We start from the raw sequence: 18,673 nt of genomic DNA on the forward strand, positions 1-18,673 counted from the left end.
CTAAAAAAAATAATTTTAAAGTAACTTTGAAGAAAACACAAAATAGTTGATTTCACTGAAAGGGTGAAAACTCTAACAAGCAGAGGATTTGGGAGGTAATAAATAGGTCACAAGAATGGAAACTGGGTGGAGATGAGTTCTCCTGTAAGAAGGGGACAGAGAACAGACTAGCTCTGTATAGTCCCAGTATTTATGATACGAATCTGAATTTTCTTTGCTCGGGCGCAAAAAAAAAAAGATTCATAATGTGTCCCCAACCTATATTGAGCCTCACTGCCTCCCAATTTAGTTCATGTATACTCTATCACTGCTACAACAAACTCATGAAACTTTCTTAGTGCATGAGTGAGAATGAGCCTCACTCTGGAATACTGAATGTAGTGGAGTTGAGCTCAAAGGTCCATATAAGCAATGTAGTGAAGTTGGTCCACTGTGAAAATGTCTCTTCCAACTCTAAGAAACCTCTGTTGGATCCTGAAAACATATTAAGTGAGCATCAAGAGAGATAATGAAAAGCTAGCTCTGAAGGAGTTGGGGAGTAATTAGGAATAAAAGGTTAGTTCCTTACAAATTGAAAGAAAGATGCACCCTATGAAGCAATAGGAGTAAAATTAAATGAGATCACTATAAGAAATATGATCATTTTAAGTATTTACGGATGAAATATGGCATCATTTATCAGGCTAGCTTTACAGACCAAAAAATCCAGTTTACAGCAAAGTGAAATAAATTTCACAGCCAAGAAAGTTCCAACAACAATATCCAATGATTAAAAATCAAATCACCTGTGCCTTAAAATGAGTTTATATATGTCAATATATTTCAAAGCTATTTGAAGACCAATGCTAATCATATAGTCAACTTATCAGTGGGAACGAGAGAGAGGGTGACATTGCCCAAACAGAAATGTACTCATTACCTTACTTATATAATTGTAATCACTTTGTATATCACCTGTATAATAAAAAAGAAAAAAATCATATAGTCAAATATGGGACTAGTGAACAAAGACAGAACAGTTAGGCTGCAGAGAAAGGAGAACTAGAGAAAGCATAGGACATCACAGGAAGGCAATGCAAAGTTTGCTCCCAATTCTCCGGGGAGGAGATGTCAGCATCTCTGTCTTCTTCAGTGACACAAGACAGTGTGGCAGCACATCCCAGAAAACATGCCACCACACAGACTTTCCAGACCCTAGAATAACTCAAGTATAACTTTTATGCATCTCTGAAATAAATTCGTTCAGCATAGTTATGATACTTCCCATTCCCCAGGGGAAAAGATGTCAAATGAAAATATGCTTTGATCAATTCTGAGCACCAGAACACTATCCTATAACACATGAATTACTTTGTGGTGAGGGGTGTGGTCAGACCCACAAAGACCTTACTTAAGTTAGATAATACCAAATTCCTCCTAATTCTCATTATCTCTGTGCTCCAAATTAAAGGAGTGTTATACTTACTTATAATATCCTCATACAGTGTATTATTTCTCAGGATTGATTTTTTTCTTAAATTATTAAATTTTATAAAGAAAATCTCCCATAACCTTTGGTTCTCTTAATAATTTGTCACTGTTTAGGAAACAAGATAGAATAAATGCCTCAAGGTTTAAATTGTTATTATTCTGATTATTTTTTATTGCAAAGGTGATGTACAGAGGAGTTATAATATGTAAATCAAGTAATGAGTACATTTCTTTTTTGGGGGGGTCCGGTCATGGGGCCTGAACTCTGGGCCTGAGGGCTGTCCCTTAGCTATTCAGCTCAAGGCTGGTGCTCTACCACTTGAGCCACAGTGCCACTTCTGGCTTTTTTCTTTTTTGCTTATGTGGTGCTGAGGAATCGAAACCAGGGCCTCAGGCATGCAAGGCAAGCGCTCTACCACTGAGCCACCTTCCCAGCCCCATGAGTACATTTCTTGAACAGTCACCCTCTCCTTTATTTTCTCCAAGTTTTTCCCTCTCAATAACCCTTCCCTCCAAGTTGTATAGTTCATTTCCAACATAGTATCCAGTGAATATCACTGCTGAATTAGTTTGCCCATTGTCCCACTGTTTCTATGTTTCCCCTACCTCTCCTAAAATAAAATAAACTTACATTCACGCCAAAGGGCACAGAAATTAAAAAAAAAAACAGTGACAAGACGGGGTGGGGGTGGTGAGACAGAAAAGAAGAATCTCAAACAATAATACAACAAAAAAAGTCTTGTTTCCAATTCTTGGAATTCATTTTGATAATCGTTTTATACAATCATATACACATAGTTATTGAGCCCTTATGATCCTCTCCTAAGAATATCCTCTTTGGTCTCACTGTGTGAATGTTTAGAGTCCTTTTTAATTAGTCATGTCCAAGTATAATTTTTTGTCTTTTACTATAAATTAGGTTTACTTGTAGATTTATAGACATATTCTAATTATTACCATGTAGCCTGTGTTTCTTTGGGTCTGGATTAGTTTGCTTAATATCATTTTTCCCAAAGTTTTTCCATTTCCTTACAAATGGGGTAAAGCTATTCTTTCTGATGAAACATAGAATTCCATTGTGTATGTATACCACATTCTCTTGATCCATTTGTCCACTGAGAAGCATCCACTAAGAGACTGCATACCAGATATTGGGAGACACAAGGTCCTCCAAACAAATTGGAAAACATTGTTTTTGTGCTGTTGTGAGGGGGGGGGTTCTTATTTTTTATCCCGATTATTGTTATCCTAGATTTCACAGGTTTTTTTTTAAATATGATCTGTTTGTCAAGAGCCTAAGCTTATATTCAAATGAATGCTACATGACATGGTAGGATTTTTTAAGTATAATAAATTGTTGCCAATGGAATTGAATTGCTATTTATTAGAAGGATAACTGGAACATGAGACAAAATCCTTATTGTGTAATTCAAATTTTCAACTGCAGGTGCAGGGAATAAAGAGCTGCACAAGTACAAATTTCACTGCACAGAACCAATAGAGAGAAGAATAAGATCATGGTTGGCATTCCCATTGACTGCTGAGTTGGGTGAAATGAAGGTCGCTGACCATGGGGACCACCTCCACTGCATGACACCCTCATGAAAGAATCACAGCTGGAAAAGACTTTAGGGTCATCCAAGGCAGGCCTCAGCTCCGTTAAGAGTGTTCTTCCCCTGTGTCCCTGACAGATAACACACCCAGGGCCAACAAGACTTCAGTGCCTTAGAAAATAGGCCTGTTAAAAAAAAAAGAAGAGAAAATAGCCCTGTTCACTTGTAGATGTTTCTACAAGTTACAAAGTTGCATTGATTTTACTTTTAAAATTCCTATCATTATACCTTTATCTAGTTTTTTATCTGGTCTATTTTTGTTACATTTCAGATCTGAAAAATATATTCATACATTTTTTATATTGTATATACAATAGGTGTGATTTGTTATATAATCTCAAGATTTTACTTCTTTGGGATACAGTTGTGACATCCATAGCTAAATTCTGTATTCAGAAGTACTTGAATAAAGATGTAATGAAACTGTTCATTTCTGTATGTTAACATATCAAGCAGTATTACTCAGCCAAAAGTAGACTAGATGGATCTTCCATATTTGGTTCATTGTTGGTACATACTAATGAGACAGAGAGAGAGAGAGAGAGAGAGGGAGGGAGAAAGAAAGAGAGAGAGAGAGAGAGGCAGAGACACTTTGGTATAAAAAATTCCAAATGCAATTGATTTCTAAAACACATGTTTATCATCTCGTGCATTCCGTTCATACTTGTAAAAAATAATCGTATATTTTCACTTAAATTTAAATCACAAATGGAGAAGTAGATTTTTAAGTACAATATTATACTGAGGTAGATTAGCAAATGTAAAAATATCCTTCCTGGAAATGTTACGTATTATAAATACAATGAGTTTTCTAAAAATGTTTATTAACCAAATGCATCTCATATGGTATTCCCTATGGACCTTTGGAAGGAATTTTATAAAGTGTTGCTAAAGTTCATTGAAAGAACATGTGGCTAGAAATTTAAAAAACCTCTAAGAAAAGGAAATGGTTGGGAGCTTACACTACTAACAGATATTAAGATTCATGATAGAACTGCAATAATAGTAGAATGTAATCTGTCTCTAGAACACAGGCAATACATGGTATTAAAACAAAAAATGAATAAAATTGAAGTGTTCTTAAAAATTATAAATTGAAAGAGAGAACTTTAGTGTAAAAAATTGTTCCATTATTCATTTCTTGTAGAATTATAAAATTGGCACATTCTAGAGAGAACTTTGGCAGTGCTTTGCAAATCATTTTAAAAAATCTACAATTTTATTCAGCAAATTCCTAGCTAGAAACCCTAAGGAAATGATCAGATATTTGGACTAAGAACAGCATAGAATAAGTTGTGTATACATGAAAAAGGAAGAAAAGTATATAAATTTGAATAGTGGAAGAAATTTAGAAGTTATTTGCCATACATTGATAAATGAGCTTAAGGTTCTATGAGGCAATTCCTGCAGATACAATGCTTTAAACACAAAAGAATTTATTGCTTTTATAAACTACAAAGTAAGTGTTTGTGATTAATGATGGCTTTGCTAATTTGGGATTGAAGAGCCTGCAGTCCTTCTAGCTTGGGACTCTTCCATTTGTAAACCATGGTTTCCTATGAAGCCAGTTAGTTTCATTCTGGCAAAAGGCAAAAAGTGCTTGAGTAGCATATGTGCAAAGTATGATGTGTCACAACATAAATGCTGTCCTTGCATGTTCTGGAACTCACCACACAGCAAATCATAAATGTTAGGGAGAAGGGGCATGCTGAACCCAGCTAGCTACACTGCACAAAGAAAACTACAATTGCAAATAACCAAGTTGTAGCTGTTTCAGCATCTTCAAAGTATACTATTCTTTCCAAACAGAAAATATAACCTCTCTTTCTATCTCTCTCTGCCTCTCTGTCTCTCTGCCTCTCTGTCTCTCTGTCTCTCTGTCTCTCTGTCTCTGTCTCTGTGTCTCTGTCTCTATCTCTGTCTGTCTCTCTGTCTTTGTCTTTGTCTTTCTCTCTCTCTCTCTCTCTCTCTCTCTGCCTTTGTCTTTCTCTCTGTCTCTCTCTCACACACACAACACTGAAAATACTCATCTCGAAGCTTAGGAATTCTAGAGGAGGGATACTTCTTTCCCTCACATCTGAAGTTTTCATAGAAGAAACAATTCTCTCTTGTCCCATGAACAAAACACAAGGAAAAAAAGAAATAACATTTGAACAAATTTAGAACAGTTGCTGATCTACAGCAATATGAAATATCAATGAGCAAACATTTGGGTGCCCAAAGATAATTTCAAAGCTTGTGATGGGAAATCTCTCCTTGTAATCCCATGGTACTTGGGAGGGGAAAATGGGCAGATTTTTATTTGAGGCCAAATAAAATACTTGAAGAGATCCTATCTCAACCAACAAGCTGAGTATGGTAGTCCTCAGTGTAATCTAAGGGATTTTGGAGGCAGAGGTAGGAATTTTATAGTCCAAAGTCAGCCTGAGGTGAGGAGAAGAAATGCAAGTCATAGCTGAAGAGAACGAGGGCCTTGGCTCAAGTGATGGAGCAACTTCACATCCTGTAAACCCTTCAGATATGGACACTGCTACCCAAAATTCATGTAGGCTCACTTCTATCACATTATCTTTCAGTGACCCTTAAGCTCTGTTTCTTTTGCTCACTTTTAAAATTATTTCCCACTTTCAAGACTTAATTATGTCTGTTCTTGTTATGTTTCAGTGTTGTAATTGTTTATAGCCATGTTTTCTCTCTAATTCTGCTGCATATTTTTTGAGATGTAGCATTATTTTTCTTATTGATACGAGACTTTTTGTTTAGAGTCAGGAAGAAATAAAATACATAAAATGTTTTCAAGTGTCCAAATAGTTACATAATATTGTTTGTAAATTTGCTTTTGCTCTCTAGTTCTAGTAGTGTTGGGATATCTCATTAAGTTTATCTTTACTTTCCTCTTACAATATATTTATGATTTCATTTTTGACCTTCTACATCGTTTTCTACATGTTTTAAGAGCACTTGCCAAAGTAAGGAATTTTGTTACTTACATTTCAAGTAGCCCTATTTTTGTTATATATTGGTTTTTGTTGTTGTTGTTATATACTTTTATGGTGGTAGAGATTAAATCCAGGGCCTTGTGTATGCTAGGCGAGTGTGTTTTATTTTGCTCATGCTTTGCTAGTTGAAAGTCAAGATTCTCTCTCAATTAAGAGAAACAAAGGTATCTGCTCCAGTCATCATGTTCTCACATGGTTCCACAAAAGGGAAGCATCAACAACCTTCAAAGCTATCTTAGTGAAACACTTAGGAAATAACTCTTACTATGCTCACTGTCCTGTCATTTAGCTCATGGAAGGGAAGTTACAAAGACTAATGAAAGCTTGGCCTCCTTTGAGGGGAACAATGGGTGGGAATATAGCCTTTTGAATATAACAGACACAAACTTTGCTTTCTCTGCCCATATTCCAGTCTGGAGGCATGTTCATCAAGCAACAAAAACTACAATGTGCTTTACTATCTAACATACAACTAAATCTAGTTGTATTTCTATAAAGCACACACACACACACACACACATATATATGCATATGTATGTATGTGTATATATATATGTATATATATATATATATATATACACACACACAAAAATACTTAGAACTAAATCTATCTGTGTTTCTCTAACACATATCCTGTAAACACAAATTAATCTACAGGCCAAATTCTTAGGAAGGAGGGAAGAAAGAGCAAATACATTGATGATTTTTACTTTATTTGCCCTGTCATCTTAAATGATGAAAGAGTATTACACAGATCATTTAGGCCTGGATCACATATTTACTCTCAAAAAGATGAAAAAACTTCATGAATTCCATGATCTTAGGTCTTTTTCCCAGTTAAAAATAATCCATTATTTAAACCTAAACTCTTTTCTCACAGTTCTCTTCCTATCTTACTATTCATTAATTGTATTTCACTCCCACAGAACTCATGTGAAATGAATCATTTAATTAAATATATTGGCCATCATATAAATAAGATAGATTATACTGAGACACCTATCTGAAATAGGATTGTGATTGATAACTTTATTAATCAGACACAGATACTCATACATAGAATATGAAAGAAAGCACAGAACAATATGAAAAAAACTAAACAAACTTGTTCATTTCAGTAACCTGCTAATAACTAAGTTTCTATTTTATATGTTCTCAGAGGATGGAAACTGGACAGAAAAGCTGCTAACGCTGCTTTATCTGTGGAGTGGTTCTAAATTTTCTCTAAAAGTGTCATTGAGTTTCAACGTACTTTACATGTCTACATTTTGCATTAGGAAACACAAAGGTATTTATCTAAGTGCTACTGAATATACTAAAGAAAATCTCAGCCTAAAAGCAATTTGTATTTTGATGTTCTGCATGTTGACATGAAAGAAAAGAACATAATGAACTGAAGTTTTGCCCCTAAGGAACTTGACCTCCTTAAAGGAAGAAAAGAAAAAATAAAATAAAAACAGCTGTTTGGCCTAAAGGAAGGAAAAGATTCCCCAGTGACAAATTTACAATCAAGAGAAATCAGGTCAAAAAAAAAAAAGCTAAAATGAAAGCAAGCAAAATGATTGTCTCTGAACTTAAAGAAAATAGTTTGTGTATCAAAGGACAGAGGAAAGAAACATCTCCAAAGAACCAAACTTCACAGTAACTATCCAATCAAACAGGGAAGCGAAAAGAAATAAATTTTGAAGTGCATTTACATATTTACACATTTCTAAATTTTCTCCTTTATGTTATTTTTAAGTAGTTATGCTAAAGGGTTTCAATTCAACATGTCCATTTATAAGTACAATGTATCTTGATCAGTATCATCCCTTCCATCTTTCTGTCCTGTCTATCCCAACTCTACCCAACCCCTCAAGTTACCTGTTTCTATTTTTAAAGTGGTCCTGAAGTTCCAATGTATTTAACATGCTTACATTGAGTCACTGATGCCTAATCTTTATTCATGCTTTCATCTTGGATAAAGACACATCATGTATGTCCTGTGATACAAAATCAATATTTCTGACATAATAGGCACATACAATGAATAGTATGTATTTGCAATGTAGGTACTATTTCTTGAACAATTAAACTAAAATCAAAGCATGCAGAGGAAATAGAATACAAAGTGTTAGTGAAATGTGGGTCTTCAGATCTATCTCTCTGAAACCTACAAATGGGAGGAAAATCATTGTCATAAATGAATGCCACAGATAGTTTCAATTTGCAATCCTTCCTTCTGTACAAGGAACAGCCGAAAATCCTTAACATGTGACAGGGCCTGTACTACGCTTGCAATCTGTTATTACAGAGACAGGAGCAAGTTTACTAAATGCCTCATAATCTGCACAGTTTAAAACTCAGGACTTGAAAATTACATATACCTTAGACCTTCGTCTAATAAATACTTTATTTCATTCTGTTTGGGTGAAAAAATCTCAGTAGATAAGGTTCACTTCAAAATCAAAAGATTTAAGAATGATTTTTTAAATAAATTTAACATTGATCCTGTTACTTATGTGGGGAAAAAAATTAAATTCTAATAGTATCGATTAAGATCTTGTACTCCTAAAGACCCAATCTAAAATTATCACTTTGTCTTTCCAGAATTTCTTTTTTACTTTCCCTTCACCAGCCACAACTTGAAATGGTTATGAGTGTTGGACTTCATTTCTTCAAGCAAAAGGTAGTTGTTGCCAAACTATGCTGTCAGAGGAGTAGCTTGAAGGCATACATAATTCATAGGATGAAAACTTTAGAGATTATTTTCTCTAACAAAACCATCTCTTTTTTTAGTTAAAGAAGAATTCTTACTTAAAATAACATTTCTCTTAGCTGCCTCTTAATGGTTTTAATAAAAATGTCTTCAAGATATGTGAATATCATCAAGATATTCACAAATATGAAATAAGAAGCCTATCCATAAGATTTTTTTCCACTGTCACAATATTAAAAATGGAGATGAAGAGAATTAATAGTAGAATAACAGGAAAAAATATTTTGAAGTATCCATCCTATCCCTAATGACCATAGATGATTCCCGCATGAATAATGGCATACAAATAAATAACTTGACCATTTTTAGCATGCTGTGCTTATACCAGACGGAAAAGGAATAATGAGGACTACATCCCAGAGTGATGAAGAAACACAACTGCAGATGTGATGGCTTCCAACCAGAAAAGGCTGGACCCCTGAGCAAGGAAACTCCCTGTGGCCAAATTGTTGAACATATGTCCTGAAACCCAGAGACATTAAAGTTTGGGAAAAATACTGGAATGTACAGAGATTTTAAAAAAAAAAACCTTCCAAGCTGAAAATTCAGTTTTCTCCATTTACTGTATCAGTCATTAAAATTGTATATTACATATTTTTTAATTCTCTCTGGCTAAATTGTTGGAAAATAACAATAACAAAAGAAAGTTGGTAGAGGGAAAACAAAGGAGGAGGCAACAATGCTTAATAGGAAATGTACTCATTACCTTGTGCATGTAACTGTAACCCCTCTGTACAATAAAAAAAGACATACAAAATGGGCTGGGAAGGTGGCTCGCATGCATGATGACCTGGGTTCAATTCCTCAGCACCACATAAGCAGAAAAAGCCAGAAGTGGCATGGTACCTCAAGTGGTAGAGCGCTCGCCTTGAGCTGAAGAGCTGAGGGACAGCGCCCAGGCCTAAAGTTCAGGCCCCACTACCAACAACAACAACAACAAAAAGTACAACAGAAAATAAATTTGCTTTTCTTTTGTTACTATAATAATTGTTCATAACTATATAAAACAAAAAACAGAGAAGGGAACGTATTAAGGGCTGGTATTATGGGTGCGCGTAGAACTTTTTAAGGATTTATTTATTATTTATTATTAAAGTCAAACCTGAGGGGCTGGGAAAGTGTGTCAGTGGTAGAGTGCTTGCCTTGCATGCATAAGGCCCTGGGTTTGATTCCTCAGCACCACACAAGCAGAAAAAGCCAGAAGTGGCACTGTGGCTCAAGTGGTAGAGTGCTAGCCTTGAGCTGAAGAGCTGAGGGACAGCGCCCAGGCCCCGAGTTCAGGACCCATGACCGACAAAAAAAGTCAAACCTGATAATACTCATTAAACAATAGCAAGAGAAGCAATAAGTGGTGTAGATAATTCTTCTAGTCTGTATTCTGTCAGTGTTTTGAAGACACACTAATTTCAAAATATTTCCACTGAGACATTTGCAGAAGCTATCTTGTATTCATTTAAAAGTAATGTACTTGTTTTCCTGTGTTTAAGCAAATACACTGCACATATGACTATGTATACACATGCAATCTCAGAAAAGTAAAAAATGAGCACTAATAATATTCAGTTGACTTTTGTTGTTTTCATTTGTTTTTGTGTTTATATTGTTTGTTTTTCAGACAAATTGTCACTATGTGAGAACATACTAGCCTGGAATTTACCATGCAGCCTTGGCTGGTATTGAACTTCCAATTGTCCTGCCTCAGACTTTGAGTAGTAGACTTTTAATTATTGAGATATAAAAGCATTTTGTGGTACAATTATTAAAGCTCCAAAGTTTTTACATATCAATGGTTTATCAGGTGCTGGTGGCTTACTCTTATAATCCTAGCTGAGTACTCAGAAGGTTGAGATCTGAAGATTGTGGTTTGAAGTCAGCCTGGGCAGGAAAGCTTGTGAAACTCTGATCACTAATTGAACACCAAAAAAGCCAGAAAGCTCAAGTGGTAGAGTGTTATCCTTGAGCAAAACAGCTCAGAGACAGTGCCCAGGCCCATAGTTCAATTCCCAGAACAAGTACAATATACATGTATATTAATTATCCACAAAAATATTGTTGATATAACTTCATTTTCTCCATATGCAAATAACTTTAGGTCAAAATTTTTCAGTGGGTTGAACTCATTTACTTAGCAGGCACTCTACCACTTAAGCCACCCTATCTCCAGCTCCGCTCTTTGCTAGCTAATTGGAAATAAAGTTTTGCAGACTTTTCTGACTAGGCTGGCCTCAAACTGTGATTCAATTGATCCCAGCTTCTTAAGTAGCTAGAATTACATGTGACTAACTTTAGGTCTATCTTATATACAGGCATGAGAATACCACAGACAAAGCCCATGTTTGGGCAGGAAATATAGTGCAGTGGTAGGCTTGCCTAGCATATGCAAGTCTCTGGGTTTTAGTACCATAACTGCAAGCACAAACTAGCATAGACCTTGCTTTTGAAATATTCAAAATATAACAGGAGACTTTAAAAATCAACAGAAATCTTTATTTTATATTGTGATAAGACCTGTAATAGAAGCAGAGGGAAGGGATGTATAATTCTGGTTAAAAGATGGTGGAAGCAGAAGGTGGGTTGGAGAAACTCATGTGGTTTGCATAAGTATAAGGAAAAGTATAACTTGGGAAGTGATGAGAAATACTACTGCTAAAATATTTTTAAATGGTAATAAACTTGATACAAATTATGAATTTAACATCTAGCATAAGATCTTCAAATATTTCAAACAAGGAGTATGACTCTGGAATTGCAATGATGATAGATGTGAAAGATCTGAGCCAGAAAAATTAAAAAAAACTACAGGACTTGACGTGCAAGTATGATATGAAATAGAAGTCAATGAATACATGCCTCTGTCAGTTAAAATTAAGGTGAATTGAGGGCTACAATGTTCTATAAACACACACACACACACACACACAAATACACACATATCACTTTCCATTCTACTAACACATCTTTTTCATTTTCTTCTCTAAAACACTTAAACAATTCTGCCATGTCTTTTTTTTCTCATAGTGTCTAGATTTTTTCCTAAAAACCCAGCTCTCTTCATCTACTGGAAGACTTTCTTCTCCAGAGGCACACCTTGGCCATATAAAGGAAGTACATAGTGTAATAATGTTAACATACCATCAAACCCTAGTTTACATCACTTCTTTCATCCTTTTTTCAGTTTCCTTGATGTCAAAGATCTTCAGCAGCATGCCTTTTCCTTTATTCCATAACTCTACCATACACTGAATTATTTCTTGGTTTCCTTTGGTTACACAAATTGTTAGAAACTTCCCTTATATATGTCATTATATTAGGTATAAAAACATGTGTAATTCCCATTTGATTGGGTATTTTTATTTTTGCTTTATTTTTTTCTATTTTTCCTCAAACACTTAAAACTATAATTAAGTAAAAGAGAATAACAGAGTGAACCTTGTCTAAGAAAATGCTCTGGTACTTGCCAAAAAGAAAAATTCATAGTCCACAAAGAAATATCTTCTCTTAAGGTTTTAATTAGGTCATTCTCAATGCTGTGAAAATATCAAATCAACTGCAAATGGTTTCTTTCGGTATCTCTTTTACTCCTTATACGTTATATTTAATTTCTTGTGCAACACCTATATTACATTCCACAGGAACAATTTCAAATCTAACTTAATAATACTACATCCAAACAGAGACACAAACAAAACAAAACCTCCTTTAAAATAAAGATGGTCAAAAAAAATCAAGGGCTGCTTAGGTGATCGATTTAAATTCCCTTGCTATAAAATTGCCCTCATTATTCTCAGAATACTCGCTTTGATGAGTAGGGTGCTTTTTCATTTTTTTACTTTCAGCTCCTTGAATTTCTGAGATGGAGTTTGGGAGTGGCCAGTTGTCCCCATGACAATCTCAGAGAGGAGCTGGTATGAGTGAGGGGTCCTAGCAAATGTCAAAGGACCCCTGCAGAGTCACAGGCCAATGAATGGCATGTCAAGTGAACTATCCAAGGCAATTTTTTTTGTCTCTAACCCCCAAAGAAAGACACAAAATCATCACCATTATAAGCTTTGCAAGTTCTCTGACAGTTTTATCTTTTCATGCCCCAGAACTGATGAGAAGTTTATTTTTTGCTGTTGTTCTAAAAGAAGAGTCAGAAAAAGAGGAAAAGACTAGTCCATTTAGAGATAAGAAATGTAACATTATGCAAAACAAAAAGATAATAAAAGAGGACAATAATGAAGGCTTTGAAAGGCTTTCATTTCAATATAGGCCAAGCCCTGATCCCTGTCTTCCTCTAGTTTGATTGGCAGGGCAAATCCTCTCTGTGGGCAAAGCAAATTCACTCAGAGGTGATTGCCTAAGATTTGCACCAAGCAAAAACCTTTCTCTCATAATATTTGCTAGTGTTTATGTCACAGCTATTTGTATGATAACTCCTTTAAATAAAATACCTGAGTACTAATCTGGCTGAATGTGTTCATGGTGCCAGGCAGCACTGAAATCATTCGTAATGACATGCACCAGTGATACTAGTTATCTTAATTTATCAGTTGATAACTTTCAAAAAATGAAAGGCCTGTAGTCTTCTCAAAAAACATAAGATACGGAACCAACCCAGATGCCCCTCAGTAGATGAATGGATCAAGAAAATGTGGTATATATACACAATGGAATTCTATGCCTCCATCAGAAAGAATGACATTGCCCGATTTGTTAGGAAATGGAAAAACTTGGAAAAAATTATATTAAGTGAAGTAAGCCAGGCACAAAGAAACACAGGTCCCATGGTTTCCCTTATTTGCAATATCTAGTATATGTATGAGTCAAGTGGAAAAAGTCAGATAATGTGATGTTAGGAAAATGAATCCTTAGATAGGTATTTTAATGTTTTTTTTCTTTCATGCATGTGTTTCTAATGCATTTATAAGTTTATTTCTTTGTTGCTTTGTATGTCCCTCCCCCACAGTATAACCCCCGCTTTCAATATATTTGATGTCAGTATAACTTATGGAGGAGATGGAGAAAAACAAGTCACATAAGGATTCAGGTGGACCTGTTGCAACAATGAGAAGTACAAATTTTCATGTCAAAAATGTGCTTTAGAATGTTGGGTGGAGAGGAGGGGGGAGGATTGGGATTGGGGGGAGGGGGGAGGCTGGGAAGGGATGTGAAGGGTAAACAAAGGAGGAGGCTGCAATTCTTGGTAAGAAATGTACACATTATCCCGCCCATGTAATTGTAACCCCTCTGTACAGTATGTTCACAAATAAAATAAAATTAAATTTAAAAAAAAGAAATACACAAAAAGAAATGAACAAATGAATGAGCATTTTATGAAATCTTACAGAGAAATTCTCAGGCTGTTCTTATGGATGCTGCCAATCAACCAATAGACAACCCTGAATTTATTGTCTTTCATTTTAAAGACAGTAGAGACCAATTAGCAATTTCCAGTTGTGAATCAGCTCCTTCTTGCCGATATTGCTATTTTCATGCATTAAGATTCTCCACTTAAACCAAGTCCTTATTAGATTAAAAAAAAAAAAAAAAAAAACCTCCTAAAACCGTTGTCCTATTATGAGGACAATCCTGGTCTCTGACCTTTAACACCTTCCCCTCCCTGTATTCTCTTTATTATTCTTCTAAATCACTCAAAGCATTGTACCATCTGCTACCTTTGTGAATCTTCCATCTTCAGAGAAAGGAATCTGATAAAGAGGATGAGTCACTGGAAAAGAGTTGATTTTCCTGCTTTCAATTTCCTCTTCTCACTGGGCATGCTCTGCCCCGCCAACTACCTCAGCTCTGTTGGGTCTTGGACAGCCATGTATAGACTAGAAATACATAAATAAATTTTCTCAGCTTCCTGAACCCTGTATTTAATAGCACATGTATTTATTCTCATCTGTATACCCATCATCTTCTTCATTGGTTTGCTATCCTGCTGCAATCCCTAAAGCAGAACAGACCTCAAATTCTACTCTATGTGCAAGCTGTGCATCATCAATAACTACCATCCCTTCCCCTTACATTGCCACACCTCATTTACCGTCTTTCACCCCTTTGCTGTTTCTTCCTTAATTCACACTTTTACCTAGACTTTAATCTTCACCAAGTTTCCAACTATGCCTTCTGTTTCCTTCTATTGTATAGACTCCATACCTATGCTAATGAAGTTACACTTCATCAGAGCATTTTCTTACCCTGTGCAAAACTTGCAATTCCTTGACCAAGTCTAATAATGTGTTTATTACAAGAGATTTCCTAACAGAAATCTTCTCTGAAACTCTAACTTGGAATTTTGCATAACATCATGCAAACAACACTGTGTAAACATTTAGTTGTATTTTACTGAAATTTGGTCTATCATATCGAAGATGAAAAGGAACATGTGTGCTTTGTACATGGAATGAAGAGTCCCAGAAACTGGAGGCCTTGGTTCTGGGCACATAGTACACCATATCTTTGCATCAAATGAATAAAACTTTCAGGTCAGGCAATATCCAAAATATGAGTTTAAATCCTGAATACTACATTACTAAATCAGGTGATTATCTTAGTATAAAACTCAAGGCAGTGTCAAAATTTGAGGCTGTTTATTGAAGATTTAGAGTACAGATTCTCAAAATGAAACTCTCAATAGTTTTCAGGTATATTTTCTTAATAAAGAAGAAAAGCCGAATGATAGTAATGTGTAGATGGTTCTTCCATGTTGGAATTTAGTAAAAGACTAACTATGCATAAAAATGACTTTACTTTCTTAGTAACACCCAATTTTGATAGAAATAGAAAAGTACATTAAATTTAAATTTTAAAATCTTTTCTCAAAATTTTGTCTGCTAATTTACAAATGGGCTCAATTTTGTTTTTCCTGATCAGCTTCTTTGCCTGAGAAAGGCGAATTGAGCCAGCCTTTTACCCCTGGAGATCACATTCAGTTCTCTGCTACTTCACTGGAATACACCATGAATTTCCTTACGCACTTGGCATAAGTAGCAGTACCTGTGTGATTTATAGCTGCACTAGTGCTGTTCTACTAATGGAATTCAATAGGTGGATTTAAGTTGCCTAAGTAAATACTGACTCTGATTTAAGAGCCACACCTTCTGTATTCTCATATCATCATACTATATTTTCAGTCCTACTTCATACTAGCATCACACATAGGCAACTGCATTTCAAAGCACTGCATTGGAAAAGATGGCTTTATGTTAAAAGGGGATTTTTACTCCATTTTTTTCTATGATTAATTCATACTCATTTACAATATGTTCATCACTGACAATAAGCTAATTGTATTGCTTTTTGTCTGCACAGATAGATATATATGTGGAGACATCGAAACATGATAGCAGTATGGACACATATATAAATATAAACATACGTTGGCTCTTCTTTCAATTTAGCAATCTGCCTAAATCATATTGTCTTCCAGATACTTATAAACACAAAGTAATTCTACTAAAATTTATTATCAACACTTAGAAACATTACCTCCATTAGCACTCATATTTGTAATTCATTCTAGTTATAAAAATAAAGAAATGGCTTAGGAAATCTCAGTGTAAAACCTCATATGAATTCTTGAAATCAAAGTTTCTAAAAATGTTGCTTTTTAAAACACGTGGCCTAGGCCTTAAATGTGTACAACTGAAGTTGTTTGACTTTCCCCTTTAGAAAATGTAAAGAAAAACCAGCAATTCCTCTTTGTAATGTTCACTACACAGCAAGAGATGAAGAAAATGTATTTTTAGTGACCTGGGTTTTTAGAACAGCTCATTAGCACCATTTAGCATGTAATAGATATTTTGGCCAAAGCAGTTTATGGGTTTTACAAATAATTTCTTCCTCCCACACACCAAATTTAAGTTTTATAGTCCGGTACAACTTCCCTCCCCATTCATACACTTCATCATTTATACCAGGAGCCAAACTTTAATGATTTTTGTTGCCTCTAGCACCATTTACATGTTTAGAAATGATGCACCCAAACCCTGATTAAATGCCAAACTTCGGTGATGGAAAACAGGTCCACTAAGTAATGAAGATGAGTGAGATTGCATGCTGCCTGCCTGCCAACAGACCATCAGAAACAAAGTTCAGTTCATATAAAAACCATCCTCCACCACACAAGTCAGGATGGCTGGCAGCCTTGGTAAACATGTAAATGAACTTGATAACCCTGTCTATTTGGAGAATTCATGTAAAATGCTCTGCTGCTTGCTTTATTTGGCTGGGATAAAAATACCAAAGGATTTGCAATAGAGCCCTTAGCTTCTAAACTGCAGAATTAACTGAATGTGTATTAGTATGCCTGCTCAGGACCTTGTATGCCTGACATACAAGGACTCCTGTGGAAATCTGAGAAATAGCATAGAATCTTGCCTCAAATGGCACAAAACATCCCTCCCAGTCAGAAGTCTGGGTAGGGATCTTATACCAATTCATCTATAGCTAAGAGGTGTTACCTCAGTTTCCCATGGCAATTTACTACTACTTCCAAATGAACTTTGTCTCTACTCCCCCCCCCAAAAAATAGAATCTAAGGTTTTTCTAGGAACAGTATATAAAATAGTAAAATGAAAATATTATTGAATTTCTACAACTACCCAACATAGCTGTCATAAAACCATAAAGAACTGGCAGCAGGAAGAACTATTGTCATCTTGCTGTAACTTCTGTAAGACATAATGATGTGATCATCACACGTAATCTTTACTAAGTACTCTATCTGTGTCAGATCCAATATCACATTATTTTGGAGAATAAAATTCAGCTGCCCCTTCTAATATTTACTGTGAAGAACATCCTTATTTTGCCTTATACTAATATGGACATTACAGATCATGAAGATTAAATTCTTTGCTCAAGTCTTAGAGCTTTCAGAATAGAGCCTGAGTTTTCCCCAGCACACTGAATTCAGGCTCTTCCCCATAATGTATACAAGTCAGCAAATATATATGGGTAGGTGTACACACACACACACACACACACACACACACACACACACACACACACACTGCATCCATTTATTGTTAAACTTGTTATATTAGTCATTGGAGCCTTTCTTACACCAAATTCCGGTGGTATACTGTAAAACACACAATAAAAAAGCAAAACTAAACAACTTAGAAAGTTAATGAAAAGAGATCACACCATATACAAATTTAATGGACCATTTCAAGCAAGGCAATGTGTTGCTTCTAGACAAAATGAGAGAACACAGGGTTGGGTTTGAACCCTGCTAAATTTCACTTGACATACAGACTTCCAAAACTTCTAGCAAGTTCCTATACATCAATCTTCTGACCTTCAGAATGTTTCTCATTGAAACCCAGCTCCACTTGGCTGGGTAATGTGAAGCTTTCCATCACTACAATTTATAATTGTTGTTTTCTTTGTGTCCTCCTCTCATTTCTTCATTGGAAATTTTCCGTATCTATTAAAAGTCTGGTGATTACAGCCTTTCCCAGTGAAAGGAAAGTCTGTTTCCTAAACAACACTTCAATTCTAATTGTACTGCAATGCTAATAAGAATTCACACAACTCCAGTCAGTGCCAAAAGCAAGGGGATAAAAGGGGGGGGAAGGAAATGTAGGGGAAAGGAGAGAAGGGAAAAGGAAGAAAACTTATTTACTATATAATTCATCCTCTAATTCCCAATTTGTTCTTTTTTTCTTTTTTTTAATTTTATTTTATTTGTGAACATACTGTACAGAGGGGTTACAATTACATGGACAAGATAATGCATACATTTCTTACCAAGCATTGCAGCCTCTTCCTTTGTTTACCCTTCACCTCCCATCCCAGCCGCCCCCCTCCCCCCCACCCAATCTTCCCCCCTCCTCTCC

This window comes from Dipodomys ordii, unplaced genomic scaffold, assembly GCF_000151885.1.
Source record: "Dipodomys ordii isolate 6190 unplaced genomic scaffold, Dord_2.0 Scaffold1, whole genome shotgun sequence".
In the NCBI taxonomy this organism is placed as follows: Eukaryota; Metazoa; Chordata; class Mammalia; order Rodentia; family Heteromyidae; genus Dipodomys; species Dipodomys ordii.